This window comes from Vanessa atalanta, chromosome 21, assembly GCF_905147765.1.
Source record: "Vanessa atalanta chromosome 21, ilVanAtal1.2, whole genome shotgun sequence".
NCBI lineage: Eukaryota > Metazoa > Arthropoda > Insecta > Lepidoptera > Nymphalidae > Vanessa > Vanessa atalanta.
In genome coordinates this window covers 3,201,970-3,211,921 of record NC_061891.1, presented here as the reverse complement: position 1 = coordinate 3,211,921, position 9,952 = coordinate 3,201,970, and the positions used below count along the sequence as shown (strand labels likewise).

At 30.6% G+C, this 9,952-nt stretch overlaps 1 long non-coding RNA gene across 1 annotated transcript; it reads left to right on the top strand.

Annotated features, from left to right (window-relative positions):
• The first annotated feature begins 5,541 nt into the window (after window positions 1-5,541).
• On the top strand, window positions 5,542-8,449 carry LOC125072390. The gene is made up of 2 exons (XR_007119957.1): window positions 5,542-5,637; window positions 8,114-8,449. It is a non-coding gene; the product is annotated as an uncharacterized LOC125072390 (long non-coding RNA).
• The last annotated feature ends 1,503 nt before the right edge of the window (window positions 8,450-9,952 follow it).

Sequence of the window (9,952 nt, the reverse complement as noted above, 5' to 3'; positions counted from 1 at the left end):
TTAGACAAATATAGACCATATGTTCGAAACAGTAAGGAATAATTTAACTTGTTTTATTTTTGTAAAATGAGTAATAAGTTTGATATTTAATAATTGTTTGACTAGTAAGAAGTAATTTCCTGTTAGGAAGTAATCTACAAAGCTACTCACACCGGATGCCATTGTTTTCAGTGGATAACATTTTGATAAGTATATAATCCGAGCGGATACATTGTAAAATTGTATTTATATAATTCAGGAGATATCTTTGTCACCTTATAAGGTTGTGTCTGGTTTTTTTTCGGAAATACGCTTTTCCCCTACATGATATACTCCCCGCACATATGTGCGACTGGCGCCCAGCACCACGCCTAATGCGCCCAGTGCACCCACTAAAAACTATCGGTGCCCGCTACGTCTCTTCGGGGTTACGTGATCGCGTTCGCATGCCACCGTGACAGGTTGTGCGGCCCTCCCATATTCATTCTATTTCATTAAGCGTTCGTTCACTTTACTTAATATCTCATGGGTGTACTCAATTGGTTAGGACGCCGACCCCAAGATCCTGGATAAAAGCGCTGGGTTGAGCTATTTAAAAGTTATAGCAGCTAGGAATGCAAACTGGTATTATAACATACTTCCGTGTCTCCAAAGACACTTAAAGACGGTACTTCCCCAACACTTTTTTTGAAACACAAGCCGTCCCCATTGCTTATGAGCTTGACATTGTCCGTGTCCTGACCACTGTCCCATTTTTATTTAAAAATAACGTATTCAGCTCTTTCCACCACGCTGATCTAATGCGGGTTGGTAGATATATATCTTTGGATACAGATTTTCATCCATCACATGAAGGTGTTTTCTTTCATCGAACACGAGATGAATTATAAACGCTGATGAAGCTGTCTTCATCAGCGTTTACTTGGGATACGATATAATGACTTAACCTTATCGCTTTTAGATAGATCAGTTATGAAAGTGTAAGGGATGACTTTTAACATTCACCGTCCAATTAACATATATACCAAACTCTTTTATAAACGCGATATTTTCTTGAAATATTGATAAAATCCAACGTGAGCAGCTATTTATACAGTACATATATTTATATACACATATCATTCAATAACATAATAAAAATGAACACTGCTTAAAACTCCTGATACAAAATTCTGAGCAGTATTAAGAATATGTTACAATAACTTACTTAAACTATTAGGAGGAGATATAGTTTCAATTATTTAAAGAAAAAAATAATCTAAAACGTTATTAGAAAAATGTCGCTTCTAATTCCCAAGAAAGGAAATGTTCGATTAATTAGTAAATAATTTCCGTGTGAAATTAGTAAACGTTAAAATAAAATCAAATTTAGTTAGTAGCTATGTCAGTTTAATTTCCTAATTTATAAGAATTTAAAATTTATTACAAAAGTATTATTTTTATATTAATATACCCGTGAATGTTATTCAAACTAAAGGCGATTTTATAGATTTTTTCTAGCGTAACTATTAAAAAATACAGTACCTATATACGTATATAAAAGAAGATTTTTAAGTATGGTACACAAACATGGTTCTTATTATTACCACACTAGCACTAGGAGCCTGTAAATTTCCCACTGCTTGGCTTAACGCCTCCTCTCCCTTTGAGGAGAAGGTTTGGAGCATATTCCACCACGCTGCTCCAATGCGGGTTGGCTGAATACACATGTGGCAGAATTTCGTTGAAATTAGACACATGCAGGTTTCCTCACGATGTTTTCCTTCACCGCCGAGCACGAGATGAATTATGAACACAAATTAAGCACATGAAAATTCATTGGTTGGCCTGCCTGGGTTTACTTATATTTAGTTTCAAAAGTAAGTTGAAATCGTAATCGTATAATGTTATGGGTAAACGTTTTCGGTTTGAAATGACTGATACGTTTCAAAGAGATTTTTACCAGTTTTGAAAGTGATATTTTATTTGTTTTGTTTGTCTATGTTTAACTGCACGTGCGTTGTGCTGCATTGTTCTTATTTCATAAGCTTACACAGAAATTACTTTTTCATTTCAAACATTTATTTTTAAGTTTGAATATATTTTGGTAGCATCATATTGTGTAACTGTTAAACTGCTAAAATGTTACAACTGTTAAAATTGCGACTTGAAAATTTGTAGCGTAACATTCGAGTTTTCAGACAAATAATATATAAAAATTACAGTAATCCTATACCTAATATTATAACTAAATGTTATTCTTATATAATTATCTAGTTCTAGTACGGGTCCAGCAAATTTTATTTGCTCAAAGCCCTTCTACAAAATTAGAAAAATAGTTTTATGTGTTGCGAGAATTATTCGCCTTCGGTTTACAGCGAATGGGCAATGGGTATATTAATGTATCTTCGCGTCATGTAATTTTAAGCGGAGTCGAGAAGATAATGTCCAAAATTTAATCGTTACCCATATCGAAATTTTACATACGTCGTATTTAATGCATTCGGGGTTTGATTGAAGCGTGGAAGGCGAAGGTCTCTCGACAAAACTCTTTGATGCGGGAGAGCTTCGACAGTGGAGCGTAGTTCGGTTTTGTACCTCTTTTTGTACTCCGTCTGCGAGCCAAGCATAATTTTTTTTTATGAAAATGAACGCTTAATGCGAGGTCATAAAGCGATCACATATGAAAAATTTGCAATTGGTGGCCTTATCGGATCTTCATTGTTTTCATTAAGAAGCAATAAAAACTGTTATCTGAGTCCATTAAAGAGCAATAAAAACTAAAGTAGAGGGTAGAGGTGATCTTAATTCTGGTATCTGGGCCTTGTACAAGCTATTCAATCTACTAAATACATTTTAAAATGACTGACTAACACAGCACGGCCTAAGCCGGTGGGTCTAACAGGATGCAATTTTACACAGGAATTTTTTATGGAACATAGGTAACTAAGGAAGGATTTTTCAAAAAAATCATAGGTATTCATATCTAGGAATTGGAATAAAAAGATTAAAAACTCAACAACGTATCCTCTGTATCTAGTAAAAATAATCTCCATTAGAGATTCCTATTAATTTTATTAAAGATTTCTGAGAGTTGTGTGGACATTGGTTGAATATTATAATTTAGAACATTAATTACTTTTTATTATTTATGATCCAACTTAAGAGTTTATTATCTGTGGCAAAAGAAGTGGTATTGGTAGAATAGAAAAAAAATATTTAAAAAACAAATAAAAATGGCGTGTGTATAATAAAATTATAAATAATTAAAGTAATATAGACAGGAGTTTTCTTACAAAAAGAATCATTTATGATTCCGCTATTCAATACCTATAAATATTTAATAAACTATATACTTATATAATAATCGAAGGTAATGCATAGAACATCGCAGAATATTTCTTATCACATATTAGTTGCAGTTCAATTAGTTTTCTTAACAAGATAAGTATACTTAAGATATATCGAATCCACCACACAATGGTTTCATTGAAGTGCTAAACATATAAACTGTTCTAAATTTAGCAAATGCAATAAATTTTGTTGAAGTTTGACGTAAACGCAATTTGAGTGATACATTGAACATTATTCAAATCAACTTACTTAAGAAATTTATACTAAACCAGTAATGTATATACACGCATTGTGTATAGTTGTGAGTAATTTATTAGTCTTGGTTATAGGTGAGTTATTGCAGGATCACGTTCGGATACACGATGGGATATAAATGTTCATTATCATTATTTCATGTAGTATTATTTTAATTTAAGGTGAGATATAGTTTAGGTAATACAAAGTTTTAAACGATATGTGTAATCTCTACAAATACTGGGAATGTCATTTATTGAATTGCTTCATTGGAAATTTTTCATTCTAATAAAAAAAATGGTCCGGGGTAAATTACAATAAAATTATCTTATTTTGTTCAAATTTTATTTATTAAAAATAATGATTTTTCGATTGTGTTAATCAGTGTTTGATTTCAATACAGATTGATAGTAATGTTTACTACTTAACATTTCTCATAAATCGGGTCAAATTAAATTCTGCCACATGTGCTCACCGAATCGCATTGGAGTAGACTAGTGGGATAAGCTTCAAACCTCCTCCTCTAGATAGGCCTTGCAGGAACGGCACTGCACTTGCAGGCATTTACTTTACTAATTTACATTTGAATAACTGATACGATCCAGTTACTCTTGTTACATAGATGCAGCACACATACACACACATTTGACGGTGCAACGTGTGCAATTTTTTTTTATTATTGTCGGATGATTAATTAATTTACTTGATAGGCTAGTTCGTAAATGCCCTCATTAAAAATACACTCCTTTTATGTCGAAAGGTATTTTATACATATTGTTAATTGTTTTATTTTTTTTTAGTTACCATTTAGTCATTCTGTAATGCTATTCTATACTAACTGTTGAAATGTCGAAAGGAAATTGTTAGTGATACACTATTTTCATACGTGTATCCTTTATTTGATATAGTTATTAAGGTAAATTTCGCGTTTCATTTTCTGACTCGCGACCGTCTTGTTCTGAGTTTGTTCTTAAAGAGTTCCTTTTAATATTTTATCTTAGCATTTTTTTAAAGCCAATATTAGTCATTTTACGGTTGCTTACTTTAATTATATATGTCTATAATAAAGGTCGCGGCTCGCTCGTGTTTTAGGGGTTATTCGTTAGGTATTAGGCATACAAATGTAGCTTGAACATGAGTTTAAGATTTCTTCATATCAAATTTCATCCAATTCGATGCAGTGGCTTAGTCGTGATAGAACAATAGACAGACAGATTTTAATTTCACATTTATAATATTAGTTTGAATTATATATGTTGATCGTATGAATGATATATTACATAAGTGCGTCACAATTTATAACAGCTTAGTCGACCTGTCTGTTCTTAAATTGATAAAAATTACAGTTACAAATTACTGCGCAATTTTTCTTTAATTATGTAAGCAATTTCATTAAAAAAGCGATAAAACTAAATAAGATTATTTAAAGAATATTTACGATTACACCAGTGACGAAGCGGCGGTTAACTGAACTGGGCACCAATAGTACCAAGGAGAATCTCGACTAGAACCTTACAATGGAGATCCATATAGATGATCCGCATCATAGCCAAGCTCGCTTTAAGCCATCCAGACCAGTATTCGAATCGAGAATCCTTCTAAGATAAATTACACAGAAAAGACGATTGACGCACCACAACAAACAAGACACACAAAAAATTTTATGCTAAATTTTTGATTGTGATTCTATACGAAAAATTTAGATACACGCAATGCCCAGACAAATGTTAACTATCTTATTTTATATAAGATAATCGAAGACTTTTTTTTAAATACCAAATCAATAAATACGAATTAAAACAATATGCAAATGGTATTTTCCGAACACTCTTTAATCAAGAACGAGTATATACGGTGGGCCAGCTGTGGACTGAATTTCAATTATCATTGCTTCAGCATTATAACCTTTACGATGACTGTATAAGGTATATAATTTTCTACAATAAATTTATATCTGTTGACTGGTATTCGTATAAATAACCACACAGATCGATTGCAGGCAAGTCTTCTGTTCCATTGTCCGTGGACGTACGTTGCATCGAACTCTTTATCAATAAAATATTAAGATGCCTTGTGGAGGTTGTGGCGATAGTGAGTAAAATTAATTATTATTTATATATTTTTTTTTATCAGCAATAACATGTGACTTTTGTTTAAGAATCTTCTAGACGTTAAATTTAACGCAGTCTGTTGAAACGTGAAGATTTTAAATGTATTTCCAGCAGAATATTATCGTTGTTGATTTTGTGTATTTTTAAAATTGCATTTAGCAACAAGATATAAAATGACTTTATCGCGAAATTGACAATTTTAATACGATCGTTTTTATAAATTAAAATTAAATACATGCATTTAATTCTTGTTATAATTTATATTATTTTGTTTTAAATGTTGCATCATTAAAAAAATCGTTAAATTGAATAATATTTTATAATAAACGAAACTAAACAATTATTATTAACAATTTCAAGATGTTATTAAACGATCAGAATTGGGTAAAGATAATATTTATACGTTGTACCTTAATTAGTGTTCAAAATAATTCGTGTTCAAGTTTCAACAAAGGTATACTTTGTTTGATAACAAAGTCGTTAGAACTAGCTATTACGAGCATGTCCTTCGCATGCCTAGTGCTTACAAAACCTTCATTCGAATTAATTTGTAGGTAATAGGATATTAACACTTAATTTCATTAACGAATATCGTATTTATTTATATTAGTATGAATTAATACGCCTTTAATTTCGAGATTATTTTATTATTATTATTAATTTTATTATTCCTAGCATTCTTCAGAGAAAAATATTTTTAATACGTTTCATAAGCCATTAATTAATTTAAAATAATAATAAATTAAACTTTTCAACATTTTTTTAATTAAAAGCCTGGCTGTCTAATTCCCTCCACATTTTTCAATTCTATGACATTGGTTTTCATTTCTCCAGTCAACCCATCTCTTGGTTGGTCTCTTTTCTTTCTCGATCTTTAAGGTCAAATTTTATGAAACAATTATAAAAGTATCAGCCTTAAATTAACAGTCTGTAAATGTTTCTCAGCTGGTCTGAGGCCCTCTCTCCCTTTTGAGAAAAATTGAAGCCACCATGCCGCTTGGTGCGGGTTGCGGGTTGCTGCCTAGACATGTGGCAGAATTTCATTGTAATTAGACACATGCAGGTTTTCTCACAATGTTTTTCGTCACCCGTTGTTTTCCTTCAATATTTTATTTTCATTTTATATTATTTTCATTAGGACAACCAACAGTAGATACAATATCACATCCAAAATTAAAAAATAAATAAATTACATTTCAAAATTATCAAAGCAAAAGTTCTACTACTCACAGGTAGTCTCACCATGCATTATCATATTATACAATGTAATTATTGAAAATATAAATTAAGCATAAGCATAATAATTAATAAAAACAATCAGATAAATCTTAAAATTAGAATTGAGCACAAATAAAATTCTTTATTTTTCGATTGAATTGAGGGCAACTATCGAGACATATGTCTAAATCTTTTACTTTAATACTGATGTTTAATATAAATATAAGTAAAGATTAAAATTACAAACATTAAGGTTCAATAATTTTATATTCGACGTGTTGAGACACTTTAAGAACGACCGAATACATTTCATATGATACTTTTAATAAGTGTGTTTTTACTCACTCTTTGTCCTTGAAAAGTAATGGAGGTCAGGAACACCTAAGGCTCAAAGTTGTAATAGCCATAAATGTTTAACCCAACGAACGGGTTCGCGGGACTCAAGTTATGGTAACCTTGAAAAACCCGTCGTACATTTTTATAGTGTACCGTAATTAAATTTTCAATTCGTGGTCAATGTTGTAGTTCGCTTTTTTTAATGAAACAGGAGGGGTATGTTTTTATTACAATAACGATAATACTTTTTTTATTTAATACTAGTAGTTGCTCGCGGCTACACTCCTGTTTTAGGGGTTATTCGTTAGGTATTAGCTATAAAAAGTAGCCTTGGAGTTTAAGCTTACTTCAAACCTAATTTCATAAATTTCGGTTCAGGGGTTTGGCCGTGAAAGAGCAACAGACAGAGACAGACAGACAGAGTTACTTTCGCATTTAAAATATTAGTATAGATTTAAGTATATGATGGGCACTTACTTGTTCTTATGTGTATTCAGTACCGTTTTAAGCATAACAAGTGCGTGGGTGCAAGCAGTGTTCCAGCTATCTCCCCCAAAAGAGTTTTTCTGGGACGTTTCACTGATGAGTCATCAGTGATGACCCAAAATTTGACCATCATCAGCGAGGCGTACCTCAACGCATGACAACCGGCGTTTTTGCATCTAATGCACTCTGGTTTAAATTGGCCTTGTGTGCATAGAGTGTACTTAGCTCTCATCCCCATTTACATTTTTTTTATAGAGAATATAAAAAATTATGTTTAATCACTTTTTGGGGAGATCCAATGAATATTATATAATTATGTGTAGTTTTGGGATTTTACTAATGTTACATGTGTCTGCTTATAACAACGATGTTTAAAAAAATGTACAGCATAAAATGTAATCTTTTTTTTTACTTAGATTGCAAATGCACTCCGGCTCAGTGCTGCCAGAGTTGCAAGTGTGATTCATCCTGCTCATGTTCTTGCAAGCGGTCGACCACTGACTCGACCACAAAAAAGAATTGATGAAGAAATGTCTTCAAAATTAAAGCATTAATCGTTTTTTCGTAATGAAAATAGATATATCGTAATTACGCTTTTTTATTTGCATTCAATTTAGAAAATTTATTCTCCTTAACATTATTTGTTATCTATGTGTAATTTACATCTTGTAAAAACAAATTTAGGTGCAAATAATAATAAAAAAAAAATAGAACGCACAATATGTCCGTTCGTCACATCCGTAATCTGACATGTGTTGGAATAATATTGATACCAATTATGCAATTATATTGTTTCTTATTTGGTATTAAATCAATAAATTGTTGCCTATTACAAAATAATTATCTTAATAATGTATCTAAATAAATAACAATGCAATAATTTGGTTTTATTTATTCTCTGATATTTATAATAACATAACATATATAAATGATAAATATGGGGTTTTCGTTTCTCATTTTTCCTTTGTCAATGTCCAATTATTTCATGCATGTTCCTGAAAAAAAAAAGATTAAATAATTATTATCATCATTACAAATGTGTTAAAAAATAAGTATCCTTAGATGTATTGCGATATCGATTTCTGTGAGTATTCATCAAATAATATCGTCAGTGAAATGAAAGAAAGGCTTAAGCGCCAAAATATTACTATTGGGAAATGAGGTCTAAAGTTAGGTTAATTAATCTCTTTTCCCAATAATACCATTTTGACGCTTAAGCATTTCTTAATTTTTACTGACGATATGAGTATTGCAATCACACTACTTTTAAAAAAAGAAATATAAATGTAATTTATATCATATTGTTAGCACTCAGTAATAATGAAGCTTTATAACAGAGAAAAAAAAATAGAATTGAATCATTAGTTCAATCAAATTACCTCCTACTCAAACTCAAACTAAAACTCAAATTCTTTTATTTAATATAGAAACATTACTTATTTATTGTCAAATGAAACACTACCATCATACTGCATACAAAAAAATGTTTACCTTTTTGTAGTATTACTATAGATGTGAGATGTAAAATATTCGATGTTTATGAGTTTTGTGATAAGATTCTACCGCTAATTAGATAATAGTAAATCACCCAGTGTAATCTCTACATAGTATAAATCAAAACCACTTTCCACTTTAGATCTTTTAAATCTCGGAACGGATTTCATTGCGGTTTACATTAAAAAAAATAAACAAAGTGATTCAAGAGGAAGGTTTATACCGTTTATATTATCCAATAAGTAATGTTTCTATATTAAATAAAGGAATTTGAGTTTTAGTTTGAGTTTGAGTAGGAGGTAATTTGATTGAACTAATGATTCAATTCGGATTTTTTTTCTCTGTCAGAAAGCTACATTATTACTGAGCGCTAACTACATATATGATTTATATAAGTATAATACATGTATATTATAAAAGATTTTCAACTTTTCTAGACGGAAAAAACAATAATGTATCTTCTTATTTTTGTTCTGCAATCTCAAAAGCTGACTCTTATTGTATCTAAACATAATATAAATTAAAATATAAGTAATAATAAATGTCGAGAGCGCACATAAAAAACTTTTAATTAAAAGTTATACGACGAAGGAGGTTTATTCATTTTCCTTAAAAAATATTATTATTTGAAATAATGTTTCTCTCGAAATTATTGTTGTACGTAAAGATATCAAACCAGCTAATCTAAAATAATTGAAATATAAATGCACGGCAAACATTATTATATAACAAAGCATTGAGTGTATTTTTAAATTTTGTTG